Genomic DNA, 16045 nt, shown 5'->3' on the forward strand with positions numbered 1-16045 from the left:
CTATTGACCAGAGCTGCATTTTCTTATTTCTATTTGCTCTTCTCATTCTCACTGTCTTGTCTTAGTAAATGGAAAAAAAAAATACAAATACATTATCTATTATAAAAGGAATTGAACCAAGTGTCATGGATGTGGGACTTGCAATATATTTGCCACTACATTTTAAAAAATTGTTTCTCATCAAGAAAAAATATTGAATACTTACTTGTAACAGAAAATGTAGCGAATGGTGACACAAGGTGAGAACTTATTTTTTAGCTACTGTCAATTGCCAATAAAAACTCATAGGTGAAGTCAAACTTTTAAAAGTTAAGCTTACAGCTGCTGTCAAGGAAGTGACCTGAATATGCCATCATGATCTTTCCTCATCCCAGGAGGCCAGTAGATGTTATGCTGAAAAAAGGAGGGAGACTCTTTTTTCACACAGTAGTTCCCCATAATTAACTTCAGTGGACCCAGAGACACCGAAGGCTTGAACTAAGCTTTCAAAAGTGCCATCACAGCAGCAGTGAGGGTCAAAAGTTCTTGGCTAGAAGCTCTGCCTGAAGACTATAGCAGAGCCAAAGGAAAATATGTCTGTGAATGATCTTTCTATAGCTGTTTTAAGAGACTTTTACCAGTCTACAGAAAGACCTTCAATACAGTGAAAATGCTGTTTGGGATCATGAGTTTATCCATGGTCACAGTTATGCTTCTGATTCTAATAATTGGTCATTCTGTGCAATTCATACTGTTCTACTAATGGGGTCAAGTTTGAAGAGAACTAAACATAGCAGGTATAATAAACATTAGCATTTTATATGAGGTAACTCTGAGGGAATAAAAAAGTCACGTTCACTGAAAGGAAAGCAAACAGATTGGAGGACCTGGCTCTCAATGTTTGTTTTTAATATCATTCTTCCAACGGAAGAACAGTTTATACAGGTAGCTCCTGTGCTTGTATACTTAGGAATATGGATTTACAAAGGCATTTGCCAGAGGCATATATGACTGCCTAAACAGTTTTTTGTTCCACAGATGAAGGGGTTTATTTACTATGTGTTCCTCAGTTAAGGAAGTGAGAGCAAGAACATCATCTGGTCATCTACTCCTTTCCCACACTCACAATCTAGGGGAAGTATCCCACCAGCATCCTTATACTTTCTGACCTCAGAAGATGTGATTCTAACCTCCCTGTAACTACAAATACTCCTTCTCTGCCTGACCCATGTCACCATTTTAAGTTCAGCCCAAATCTAGCTACGCTATTGACAGTCCCAGTTATGTCAATCTTTTACTCATAATATTCAATCCCATGATATTTTTTTGTCTTTGTCTTCAAGCATCCCCTTCTGTCAACCATCAAAACCTGGATGCAAAGCTTGTACTTAAACAAAAATTAATTGTTTGGCAAATCCAACTCTGAAAAAGGAAAAGGAGGAGGATTTTCTTCACCATGTTGCATATTCTGGGCAAAAAAACATGGAATAAACCCCTTTAAAACTGTCATTTTGGGATGAATTAGAATGCTAGGAATATTCAGTGTTTTGGGAACTGGTTAACTAATATAAAATTTGTTTTGAATTCTTCTTAAACTTCATATCATCCATTTTCAGTCATAGACTCAGAAAACAGTATCCCAAAAACACCCATAAACTCAAGGTCAAATTCAGTGAGAACCAGAGCAAAGCAATAAAACTAATCATGTCTCTTCCAGGTGACAGCCTGCCAAAGGTTATTTATTCATATGATCTTGGCATCTAATGGATTTATGAACATCAAAGTTGTCCGAGCACAAAGACATGAGAATTGAACCAGAAGGAAGAGCTGAAGTAGAACAAGAGCTCTGAGTGCCACTCAGTGATGGGGAAGTGTGGGTCTGAAGAGCAAATTCCCAGCAGCTGGGCAGGGACCAGCTACCAGGGAGATGCCATTGTGTGCAGATGTGGGAACTCCATTAAAGTTCAAGTTAATGTGGCCACTGAGCAGGTTCAGGGATATCCAGAAAAAGGGTGTTCCTCTGATTATCAGCCAGGATTAAGCTACTATGTAGTGTGTGCTAATGCAGATACGTTTTCTGTGTGTCCAGCTGTATTTTGACGGTGTGTCCTTGTGTGCAAACCTACTGCACATGCATGATGTGAGCCTATTTTGAGCCTGGCATCTGGCTGGGCCTGGGCACACCAAAACCTCAGCAGCCAACCTGGGACCAGGCGCAGAGTCTGACAAACTCAGCTCCACCAGAGCGGGAAGGAAGAAACCCTGGATGATAGGTGCACTGTTTTCTCTGGCAGCAAGGATGAATAGAAACTAGTTTATTCAGAGAAACTGAACTGTTACATGAGATTTTACTGATAAGAATCACCTATAACAATTTAAACACATTTCTACAGAGAGCAATAACCCCACTGGGATAACCTTATCAGGTGGACATCATACAGAAGTAACACCTTGGGTAAGCAGGCTAAAAGCACTCTCTGCTTTTGAAGCCTCTGGAGAGTTTTGCATCTGGGTACTCAGTGGACTATAATGACCTGCAGCTACCCAATGACATCTACAGACAAAATCTGAAGGAACATTACTCTGGGTAAAGCACTAGAGTTCTCCATGTGGCTGAGGAAATGCCAGCAAGTTTTCAGTTACTGCTTGGGCAAGCCCCACTGGGAAGGAGCAAGCATAAAGAAGACCAAGTCAGCCTACTTGTTCCCACTAAATGAAGAGAAACTGAAAAAGCCTCTCTGATGTCCAAGACATTATACTTGTTCATCAATCCTTTCAGATTTTAAGTTAGCAATGTAAGGTACAGTAAAACACGAAGTTATATAGCACAGGCAATTAACCTTCAGTAAAGATCTTTACATGGCCCACTTGACAATTCCATCTTCATTTTGCCAAAGGTTAAATATGTAGCCAGAAATTAATCCATCTCTTTTTCAGTTCAGATCTAAGCAGAAAAGTCAGATTGACACAACTGCACTGAATAGTCTGTGTTCAGCCTATGCTGCAAAGATTGTGCTTTGCTGGCAAATTTGTCCAATCATTGCTAGAGGCTGAGAAGACAAGTAAAATAATTCCTCTTAGCACTCATGCTGGTTGAATCCTACAGAATTCATCTAATCTGAAATATTACTTGCCCAGTATTCCTGTGAAACCATTTGGACACCCTGACACAACTGTACATTTCAGTTCAAAACATTCTGGATTCTTTTTCTCTCATAAAACTAAACACTCCAGATTGCCATCCCCATGCTTTAATGCACAAAGAAAATTTAGTGCATGATTTCCTAGAGTCACAGAAATAAAATCCTCATGGACTTTTCATATACACACAAGCTAAAGGTTGAAAGAGTGAAATCTTTTCTATTACACTGTGCTTATGTTTCCCTCTTCTGAATTTTAACATCCCTTAAGACCTTTCTTTTCTCTTTCCTCACATCAATTGTAACACTTAAAAGAAACATCTAGCAAGAAAAACCAGAATGAAATGTCAGAGGTCTGGTAACACTGAAATATTGTCTTTGTGTTCTGTAGCACAGCTATTACACAATGAAGCTTCTCTGAACAGAAAAGGCTCTTGGTGGCTGTGACCAAACAGTTCACAGCAAGAGCACTTCTACCTTAAGAGAAAGTGTTTCGCACATTTTCAAATGAAATATTTTATGAGGAAAATTAACAAAAGTTAAGACCTGTCAGAGAAGTTCTTTCTCTGAAAAATTTATTTGTGACTATTCTAACAGCTCTGACAACCTGAGTCCAGCATTTGGCAAATGGTTTTGGACAAGGTGAAGTTGCGGGGAGGAGAAAAGAGGGACACAGAAGACTTCATCCCCATTTTCAAAAGGAGAATTGTGTTTTTTCCATTTAGACAAGACAAACGTGTTTATTCCCTCATAAGACATATGGCTTACATAAAATATTTTAAAGCAATACAGTGGGAGGGAGAGGGGGAAGCGACCAAGACATTGAAACACTCCCTCTCCCCTAAAAACTCAGAATAGTGAGATCTCAATTCTCTCTGAAACAAAGATACCTTGAGTTAGGATAGGTCTAGACACAGTAGAAAGGCAGGATCATTAAGGAAAAGAAAAACAAGGCACAGGAATATAGTTTGCTTTGCTACAGAAGTTTTTATCCAAAACAGCCAGCATGTTTTTTGGGCCAACATGGTGACAAACCAACATTACATCCTTAGTTCAGTCAGGCCAAAAAAAGGGCAGTGGACTAGCAGGGCAGGCCACCTGTGCTACTTGCAGTAATGTACTGCAGTGCAGAGCAAAGACCTGAAATCCAAGTTATCAATATTAAACCAGTTTTCATTTAGAGACAAAAAAAGAGATTGTGGTCATTAAATTTTAATAGCTGAAGCTTCACCCTACTTGATGCAGTGCCTGGACCAACCCAGCAGCTAGCCTGTTCTGGACTGTGCCAGGTGTGGCCAGTCTCGGGCTGTGAACAGCCTCAAGTAGAGGTAAAGCAGTTCTGCTCAGCTCAGCAGCAGCAAGTCTGCTTTCCAAGGCACTTCTGTGGTCAGCATTGAGGGTCAGGGCAAAGACCAGGGAAGGGTCTTTTGTGGGGGTTTCCAAAGAAGTTTATTCTCCAGAAAGATCCAGGGATGAAAGACAAAAAATACAGAGGTACAGTAATTTATATACAGGGGAGGAGAAAAGGGAGGGTTCAAATCATCAACCAATAGGGAAGACTTAGGGGAGGAATTCAAGGCAGGGTTCACACAACATGGACCAATGGGGAAGCCTGAGGGGAGGGAACAGTTCATTTAATCCAATGGGGCATCAAATATCAGATGATTGACAGGGAAGATTCTAGAGCAAAGGTACCAAGTAAAACTGACAGGAAAGGATTTGGATTAAGGGTAGGGTCACCATGACTGACAGGGAAGGTACTGGAAGAAGGGGTTGGGGTACAATGATTGATGGTACAGGGGAGGAAGATACAACTTGGACTATACCAACGAATTAGGGGGGTAACTGAGTGAACCATGAGTATAAAAACTTCAAACTTATTGAAAGAAAAACACATCACAAAACTACTCAGTGAGGACTTGATTTCATTGTCAGTAGAGATTCAGAGAGCCAGTAGCTGCAGTGTAATTAAAATCCCATCATAAACAATTCTGTATCCTCTGTGAGAGGTCATCTCAGTTTCCCACACTCCATGAGATAATCACCTGCTCTTTGGGAGTACTTTCAAAACAAAAATTTAAGCATAATGCTTTCAAGGTCTGGCATGAAAACATCAACAGTATGTGCAACAGTTTAGAAAGGTGGCCTCTAACAGCACACTAAGTTTTAACTGATGATGTTTATCAATCATAGAGTATTTTAGCAGAGGTTTGGACTGCAAGAAAGGAGTAGGAGAGGAAAAAGTTCACCTAGGGAAAACGGGAAGGAAGATTTTTAGATTTTGCTGGAGGAGCTCTGAAGTTCATCAATATGTTTTAGTTGCAAGCTAAGGACAGTTGTTTCTTATTCTCAAGGCATTACGCACTTGAATTTTATTTAAAGAACTAAAATGAAGCATTTTCTAGTTTAACTGCAATGTTATTCTAATGAAAGGAATGCCTATGGCACTGTCATTCGTGACCTTTTACAGCTATCAGATGATAATGACTTCTGCCTGCTTGCCTTGGCAAAATTCACTTTCAGGCCTGTAATAAGAGGTCAGAACTACAATAATGCTTCATTAACATGTACATAATATAACGTTACATGTGCAATTTTCTTATGCTTTGTGAAGAAAACTGAATTCAAAATGGAATTTGCCAAAAGAAATATCAAGAACTTAAAAGTCAGCAGACATCAGAAAAGGGCACTTGGTTTTTGGCAGTGGATGGAATATGACCTTTGAATTTATTCACATTTGAAAGTTCTCGTCCCTTTTTTACTTTAAAAAAGGCACAAATGTAAAATATTTTAAGAAAGCTGCAGTGGCACTTTCTCAATTTCATTACTGTTAGCATAATTCCAGAGTCTGGTAAGTTTTATATTCCCACAAGGCTGTGTAAGTGTCTGAGGCTGCAACATCCATCTAAGAAAGGGAGGGACAAACCTTATCGTTCCAACCATAGCAACCACTTAATGTGGAATATTTATTGCACATTATAAGATTTGCCTGATGAATACATGTTTACACTTATCAAAGATATACCTAGACCTTACAAGAGAGATTATTTTCTAAAATCTTCCAGAATTTGTGTCAATATTTCGAAAACCATCTGAGAAATCTTCTGGTAGGTTCTTCTAGGATTCTAGAAAGTTTAAAAACTTGAAGGCTTAAAGAGCCTTTAAAGCCTAAAAAGTTGAAGGCTTCAGTTCTTTCTATGCTTTAGAGATAAAAGTATAATGAAGAGAGTGTACATGATAAGTAATTTCCTATCTATGATAAGGTTATTTTGTTCCCTATTCCTCTGTAGTGTCCAGGGCTGCATAATGTAAAAAAGAAAGCAAAAGAGGACACCCTTGGAGAACATCCAACTGAGAGACAATTATACCTTGAAAACATCTTTTAGACAAGGTATCAATAAGGATGTAGCCCATTTCTTCCTGCCTCTCCTCCTTTCAGTTAAAAAAAAAAAAAAAAGGAATATAACTGAAAAATCTCCACATGCACACTGTAGACCTCAGAACCTACTCCAACTGAAAAAAATGTTGAGCAATTGTAATAAATTATTCAACTTATGTTTTCCTTAAAATATATTCCATGTAGACTTTAATGAAGAGATTAAAATTTCTAACTATGACAAGATATTTTCTCCTAGTTGCTTTGAGAATTAGGTCAAACTAATTTGAGTGGGGAGGGGTGGGGAAGAAGAAATATTTTTAAAGCTTTGCTAAAGAATTTGGTCTTATTTATAGAATTTACTGTTATCTACCTGAGTAGCAAATAAAGTTTGATATATAGCAGTAAAAAACTTTTGTGCAATATGTGATCCCAGAAAATATATAAAAACTGATCTACTAAATGAGTCCAAAATTTCTACTATATTAATTTAAACTAACCTTCTCTGATTTTTTTTCTATCTGCTGAGTACCTTTTTTTAAGTTTGCTATACTGAAACTTCCAGTTTCTTCCACCAGAGCAATTTTTACTCTTCATAGCTGGTAGCATTAGAGTTGCCAGAAAGCTCACAGTGACACATGACATCCTTTAAAGATAAATTACTTTGTGTTATAACAACAAATGTTATACTCTCTAAATGGAAATTGACTTTCTGAATAAAAGCATGTAACCTTAATAACCTCCTAGATATCACCATGATCTGTAGAAAAGAAATGGGTCTGGTCAGAGGTAATAGACATTCATAAGCAGAGAACAAGTAAGTATGATAGAAGTAATGAAAGAGGTTAATATTTAGCAATGGCTTTGTGACCTAGGTAATGACTCCTGGTGTAATAAATGCAGTAAAATAAAGCAGTGTATCAGCAGTATTTTTTGAGACCATACAGCTGGATTCTTTTTTGATTTCAAAACATCTCTTTATAGACTATATAAAAAGAAAGGGAAAAGTTACATTGGTTGGTCCTGCCGTGCTAACTCTGAAATACTCAAAGTAATTAATCTGTAATAGCATTTCCTATCAAAATAATAGCTTTTTAACTATCTTGAAAACTCTGTGTAATAAAAAAGAAAGTAATATTGTCCTGTTATCAAAACTGGAACACAAGTAGTACAATGATAGTAATTTTTGTAATTGTTTGTGTTCAAACTGTGATCAGGTTGTTCCATTGAGCCACACTGGATCACATTCATCTTCTGTTCAATGAATCTTCCCATGCCTCATTTGTCAGTCAAACATACAATTTTCCAAACTCTGAAACAAGCAGTGCAAGTGGAGGACAGAGAATATTAGTATTCTGTGTGTAGAGCTTTCTTGTCCAAAGGAGGGGCTGCCTTAGTCCTATCACATTTTAGCAGCTAATAAAATGTTCTGTCATATGAAAATGAATTTCTTTAAAATATCAGGCTTCCCAATGAAAGGAAGGTATTGGAGAATCATCCTAACTTAAGATATTTTCCTTCCTTAGCCAAATAGGCCAGTTCTTTCACAACCATTACCACATTATGTGTTAACTGTTAACAGTGGAAACCAGCATAAATTCATTTTGCTCCCTTTGCAACTTCCAATCAAATATGACCACATGCTTACAAAGACTATTTATTCTTGATAATACTATGTGACAAAGCACCATTTTTCTTGACTCATTTCACATATAATGAAAGAGCACCAGCTCTTTTGTTTTAGTGGGAAAAGTACCAAAATTATGTCATGCTAATTCCTTACCATGGCCCTGGACTCAGCAAGCAATGTAACTAATCCTTGGACATCTTTAAATGAACCAGTCTGTTAAGATGACTACAGCCTGTGAATATTTTGAAGCTACCTGCATGCATCATGCTTAATTATATCTTGATACAATAAAACAGTTTTAAATTCAACCTTTTCCTAAATCCCGTATGTACATGAACTGTCATACACTCAAATGTGATACAAATGGCATCCAAGTCAACCTTTCCAAGCAAAGATCTATATTTTCATTGTGCAAGTAGTTTTGTTTATAGATTAATCAGATATGAACCCAGTATGTGACAGCAGGGAAGCTGTACCATACCAGACAGAACCCAACAGGAAATAAATTCAGGGTGCCATTGAATCAGTTGCAACCAGTAGGGACCCAAGAGTGAGTTTGCATTAAATAGAAAGACAGCTAAGGAAAAGGAATGCAAAAGAGACAATTTCATCACAAGGTGGTATTTATTTTGTAGATAAAAAGCTCAAGAATAGGGCTTTAGAAAAAAAGTGGATCCAACACCAGAAGAGCTGTGTAAAACATCTTTATAGTTAGCTTAATTTGACAATTGGGTAATGGAAGAGAACTGAGAAAATATCTTAAAGTAAAAGCTACAAGCTTCCATAAAGCTCCAAGTATTTGTTTATTCCTCTGCACCACAGTCTCTAAACACAACTGCTTTACTAAGTTTTTCACTGGAGTAAAATAAATCCATTTTCACTTTTACTTTAAAGTCTGCCTTGACTTAAATGTTATTCACAGCACTTAAACTATAGTCATTCTGTTCTCTAGGGAGCTATCCTAAACAGAGGCATCAGATAATCTTCATGGGGTACCAAATATCAGCTACAAAACTGAGGATCTTGGGCAGTCCCACATGAAATTAATCTGACTTTAAGGTATTGCTAGCATAGAGGATGGGTTTGGAATACACATTATTCCATCAGAAGATTATTTATGGTCTGTGGCAAGAAATTCACAAGCTGGTCTTGTACCTCTGGACACCGCTGAAATTTTTCCCAATTTCTTTGAATTATTCCACTGTGAGATCATTCCTTTGTGTCATTTTACACTACTAGTGGCATTACACTGAAATATCCATTGTTTGACACAGCACAGCTTTCTAGACTGTTTTACCACCAGCCTGTAAATGAAAAAAGGCCTCATATGCCTTGTAGATAGAGGCAAAACTAAGAACACATTCCCACATCAATCCCATTGGCCAGAAATTTCAGTATCACCAGATCCCGCTTTCTCTCTAACATTTAGATTATAATCTTCCTCAAATAATCTTTGCTATTACATGCAAATTACATGTAATAGCTTTGTCCAAGTTGTCTTTATTTTAGTTTGCTTCATTTTTAGGATTTAAAATCCTTTTTAAGATTTTAGTTAATTTCAATTCTATCCAGTTAGGTTACTTCCCAAGCACGGAGTGTTCTTTATTCCATATTTAAATCCCTGTTGAATCTAAAAGGTGACTTTTCATGCAGATGCATCAAGTCTTTTTACTTAATTGGTTGGCTTGAAACACCCTTTGCTTAATTTTTACACTAGACTAGTCATGTTTTCATTTCCCATTTTAGTAAATTTAAATACACAAGAGCAAAACACAAATGAGAATTCTTTGTATTCAACTGACTTCAGCAAAAGTTCTGTGCATTTTCCATGTGAGTTGTTCCCTAATCTCAATCAAACAGTACACAGAATAAATACCAGACAATAATGTGCCTTTTGCACATAATAAAATACACGAAGATGGAAATGTCTTTGGAAAAATCAAGAATGAAAGATACAAAAAAGCCACTCCAGAATAAAAATACTTAATGAAAATAATATTCATAGAGTTACAAGGAATATTACAGTAAATTAGTCTAAACCCATTATAAAAAGACATCAGAGTTTCCTGACGTAATTTTTATGCAAACTAGAGGGGTTTTTAGATGAAAGCCTCATTTGAAAATATCCAGTAACAGATAATCTACTATAACAATTCACAAATTTGTCCTTAGATGAGTTTAATTAACTGTTTTAAATATTCTTCTTCCTAGTCTGAATTGCACAGGTTGGAAGAGAACTCAGGAGGTCTGTAGTCCAGCCACCTCCTCAAAACAGAGGGGCTTTATTGTTACTCTCTGTTCTTATAAGGAAAAACCAGCTCCTCATAACCTGGTCAGAATGTATTTTTATATTATACACATCACCAGACAGGCAAATTTCATTCGTGAAATTCAAATTTGTCAAAAGAAAATCTCTCCACCCCTGCCATCCCAGAATTAACACTGCTTTAAAACTGGGTTTTGGACTTGCACCAAACTGAATGTCCCACTCTGTGGATAAAATATTCTGAGTGATTTAGCTTCAGAAAAGCTCTGGGTCTTTTCTGAACAAGAACAAAATTCTAAGGACATAGTATAGGAACAAAAAACAAAGCACTAGTGGGGAAGGCTGACTATTCTAAAACCAAGATATCTTGAAATATTAGTGCCTTCCTATAAATGTGTACAGGCACATGCTATGATCCATGCAATACCTCCACTGCATTTATGCCCTTTCCATTTCTGTATTAATTTTAGAAGTCTTAAATATCTCTTCTACACTTGGCCCAAAGTCACAGATGAAAGCAGGCATTTCTTTCTCATTCATTCTCTATCCAGCCCAGATAATCAAAGAGTAGTTTCTCAATCTTTTCTCATGTTACTTTTCCTCATCTAGGCATAAGCTATTTTCTATTAAGGAATTTGACTTTGAAGACTTCCCTGCCTGTTTCTCAGGAGTGTCACAAGTCCCTTCCTTGCTCATAATTTATGACCCCATAAGAAGCTACTTTTAGTTATTTACCAGTAGGTTACAAATTCTTAAGGCATGAAGTTCAGGTCACTTTCAAGGGCCTATATGACAATTTGTAATAACCTGCAGCTTCCTCTGCATAACAGCAACACAGTGAGCATCAACCCATTTTGCCTGTAGCCAAGAACTGACCCAGTTGAAGAATAAATTGAAATTATATTTACTGCAGCATATCTCTTTTCTCACATGAAAGCTCACAAACTGGATAGGCCTACACTCTTAACAGTGAATTATGTGGAGTGAGAATCCTTAAAATTTATTTCAAGTGGATTCTGATCATCATTTCCACCAGTTTATTCATTATATGAGTTTAATAGCAGATATTATGTGCAGGGAGGCCTATAGATCTGTGACAGATTCACTTACCCTCTTAACCAAATGAGTTATTTTGTTAGAGGTTCCAAATGAGGTAAAGGCCTGAGCCATAGGCAGACCAAGAACTTCTCTAGATTCAATCTGTTCTCTAAAAACCCACAAATAGCAGTGACACAGGGAGCATATTTGAAGGCTTCAGCCTTAAGCCATGGAGGAACTCCCTTAGTTATGAAGAGTAAAATATTACCCACATTGCCCCCTGGGAGTTATGTTAATGTTGCTACACAGTTCTTTGTTTCCCCTGTTGTTTTTGGTTTACATTTGTCACAGTTATTTGCATATTCCTAATCTTCACTCCTGCTTGGTATCCTTCCCTCAGACTCTGCCCCTACCTAAGTTTATATAAATTACTGTAACCTCCTGGTCCTTACCTCATTTGCATTCTCAGTCATTGTTGTGGTTTGTTATTTTCTCCTGATTAAAGTTCTTTTGTTTTGGGTCAGTGGATCATTTTATCTCGCTGCCTGAGGGGCCTTCGCCCTAACATGCTAATCTAGGCCCAGGCCACTACATCTATTAGCTTGGAACACAATCATGCAATTAACACATGAATGGCACGTGGCTTTTGCAAGACTCATTTATAAAAGGACAAAGAAAGTTTTGGTTACAAGGAGTCTCAAGAACACCTTTTCCATTGTGTGTAATTTGATTAAAAGCCAAAATTTTATTCCATGAATACCAGGGCCTCAGTGTGTCCTTTGTGACCCCTCCCCACTGGGCAGCATGGCTGTAGGGCCGTGATCTTCCCTTGAGCTGGGACACTTCTCAGGGTCACTCCTCCAGGCAGAGACCTGGTACCAACAGCACATCTTTGCTGAGTGACCAGTGTCACACAGTCTTGTAGTACAATTTGTGCCTGGGTAGTTTTGAATCACTTTTCAGATGACTGTGCTGTACAGTAAGAGTGAACCTTTCCATCAAACTTCATTAAGTTGCACTTTTACAACACTGTATTAAGCCCACTTCTGCTAATACTTTCTGAAAGTGCTTCTTTAAGTGATCTAAATCACTGATTCAAAACAAGTGTGCCATCACCAAGATGCTAAATCAGGATTCACAACAGGGGTGTGCCTTCTTGTAAAGTTTCTTTTGTGCTTAAGCACAGTCAGGATATGCTAACAACAACTACTCTTCTTCTCTACAATGCTAAATGTGAAAAGAAATATGTTTTTATATTGTACAGCAATAAAAAGTTTATTTTCAAACCATCTGTGGAGGTAATTTGTTCCTTATCCAGAATATTTCTAATGAATTCTACTAACACATTTTCTGGATCAAAGATATTGTGTTGAGGGGAGCTTAGAGGGAATAAGGTGATAAATACTGCACAAGAGAAGGGTCTATGATTATAAGACAATCAGCAGCTAAGTGCAGCTTAGCTCTAGACTGACATCTGGTTTAAATTTCAGTGTTTATTCATACAAAATATCAAATACTGAAAGAAGATCAGAAAGATTCAAATTTAATTAGTTTTTTAAATCAAGGACAAAATATCACCTTTTACCTAACCCTAGGCAGCTATTGTATGTATACCACACTAAATTGTTTTATGTAATAGCTTCACAAATTAAAGAAGCAATTAGACATCTCAAATCAAATAAGAATTGTTAACATATTTAGTTTTCCATCTTGACACAAGAAATAATGAATTTTAAGTAACATTTCAAGTAATTTTTTCCAACCCAGATGACAATCTGGGCCAAGCAGAACTTCCATGTTCCACATTTATAAACAGTGCCCATCTAAAGGAGAAAGGTAATAAAAGGCAACATCATCAGAAACTTCCAGCACATCTATGTACTTTCTGTGGACTCATCATTTCCAGTTCATGTGACAATCTGATTACCACATATAGCATTGCAGATGGGATTACACCATATGCACACACCGACTGCTCCTGACCTGAGAAAGCTCCGTGTTCTGCTTTGACAAGTCTTATAATTAAAAAATGAATTCTACATGGATACCACAGTCAGAATTGTAAAGATTGCTCCCAGGGAGAGACTTGCAGATCAGTTTACATCAATGACATTCTATAAGGCTTTGGCAAGTACAAAAAATTCTCAATCCACTATGACTTTTTTCCTCTGGTCTCCTTCAGAAGTCTTTACCTCTTCATCAGAAAACCCAATTTATTTGTTTTCTGGTCAGAACTGTGGATCAGGTTCCACTAATAAAACATGATTCAAAACACTGCATGTACCACCTGGCTTAGCTTTGGAGCTACTGAGAATTATCAACCTACAAGGACCAACTTTAGCCTATAGTTTCCTATGGAGATTTTATGAGAGGTGGGACCACTGGGAGATATTTTAAAGCACGATTTATTATTCTTCTTCCACAGTCTCATGAAGGAGTAAATACATCTTCACCTTATTCACCAGATGGTCTTGGTCAGTGGTCACAAGACTACAGGTTACAGGATCTTTTAAAGGTTTTTTAGCCAATAAACTTCTGCCACAAAAGAATGTTTCTAGTTTTACACCAATAGCTAATTATTTTCATACGTCTTTGTCCTAGTGCCGACTTTCTTAACCAATCATATAATGACACACAAAATTACTTGTTATACCTTAAATTTCTTATTAACTTTATAACTATTTCTATATCTTTAAAGCCTTAAAACTTTCCACTGTTTAGCTTAATGTTTTTTCTATTTGCAAACTTTCATTCTTGCATTCTTATGGCTTTAAATTTGGAAGCCTTTTCCAAGGTCTCAGGTTGAACCCTGTGTTTATTTCCATGCCTGAGCTTGCATTCACAAGATCTTGAGAACTTTCTGTCCTTGGGATTCCTACAGTTTCCCTTTCAGCTTTCACAGTGATCAGGTCAGGCAAAATCTAGAAAATCTGTGTACACACAGAGTCAGAGACATTATGAGTATGATGAATAAACTGGAAGTTCTTACATAAAAAAGGGGTATTAAAGGATGAAGTCATAAAAATACAATGATCTTGAATACTATAATAGAAAAAGCCTGTTAACTCAAACTATGACCTGGAATTTCTTCTACCAGGTAGAAACAAAGAAGCAAAGAGTTGCAGGCTGGTAGTTCAGTACCACCTAAATAAAACTGTGATTAGGAAAATGAAGAGAACATGTAAAAGACAGAATATTGTCCAAGCTAAAAAAACTAATACACTTTAGTTATGAGATTAATAGAAGGTTTTGAAGCAGGCAAAAAGAGACAGACATTTTGGAATACCATTCACACAGATAAAATAAGGAAAAAGCTAATTTATACTATCTTTTATAAAGTATTAAGGAGGTGATATGAATTAACTAGGAAATCCTTTCTGAGTTCTGATCTGAAATGGCTAAAATACTTGCAGTAAAAGCTGAAAGTACTGCCTACAAGGGATTCAGAAAAAGTGAAAGTACTGTGGTGGCAAAATGCAATTTGCTACAATCAGTAATTCTTTCTAGTCATGATTAAGTAAAGTGAACTAGATTAAGGGGAAGTAGCTCCAACATTAATTGCTCTTAAGTCTTTGGTGACTGCATTTTTACCAACTTTCAAAATAAATGTAAACTTTATCTCAAATATCTTTTGGCACTTATTTTAGTTGCAAGGAAGTGAATTTTTGTCAAAAAGTACTGCTGATATCCACAAAATCTTTTTGCCTATCCAAAGCCTGGCATGCTGCTACTGCTTTCCCTGCTAAACCAACAGGATCAAAGAAATTTCATACTTCAAAGTAGCCTTGAACTTTATAAGTACCATGTAAAGCTTTGCCTTTCTCTAGGCACTCAGTTCATGCTGGTCTCTGTATAAAATAGATTTTGTTTACTTTCTGGGTGTGGGGAATATAATAATAATATCTTTTTTTTTATCACAATTTAGACTTGCTTTGAATTTTCCTGGTATCTTTGTGTATCACACTATTCTTAGTCATAACTGTGGTCAAAACACTTTTAACACATTTGATTTCAGAGAAAAGTAGAAATACTACACTACTACACTAAAATAAAGCAAGAATATCCATATTAAAGTGTGATACTTTTGATAAAATGACTGGATTAGTTTTCATTCAATTTCACTGTGCATTAAAAAAAAAACAGACAGGTAAGGCAGTTCCACTGAAAAAAGAACTAGACCAGAATTTCAGTCCTGAATTGTTGTCAAACTTTTAATTGAGCTTATATGAACTTTAAAAGGTCAAAACCCCAGATTTACTTATTTCATCAGTCCCTAATTTTAAAAAAACCCTCTCACATACACTTAAAATTTCTGCTGTTTCCAGCTGAGTGTGTAAGATCTACTGTCATTTTGAGCCAAAGGTCATAATGAAATGAAAGAATAATGTTAGGATACTGTTTCACTGCAATTATTCATTGTAAGACCAATATTCTTATCTTGGTTTAACTAATCAGTCCTTTTATTTGAATATGCTCTGCATGCAGGATCCTGCAGCAAATGCCAGTGCAGGTTTCTCCACTGTCTGAACATTGCAGAATAAATGCATATTGGTGCTCCTGATTGTGACCCTGATTACATCTCTTAAATCTGTGCTTTTTAAAATTTATTTATCATA

Source organism: Parus major, chromosome 13, assembly GCF_001522545.3.
Source record: "Parus major isolate Abel chromosome 13, Parus_major1.1, whole genome shotgun sequence".
NCBI classification, from domain to species: Eukaryota; Metazoa; Chordata; class Aves; order Passeriformes; family Paridae; genus Parus; species Parus major.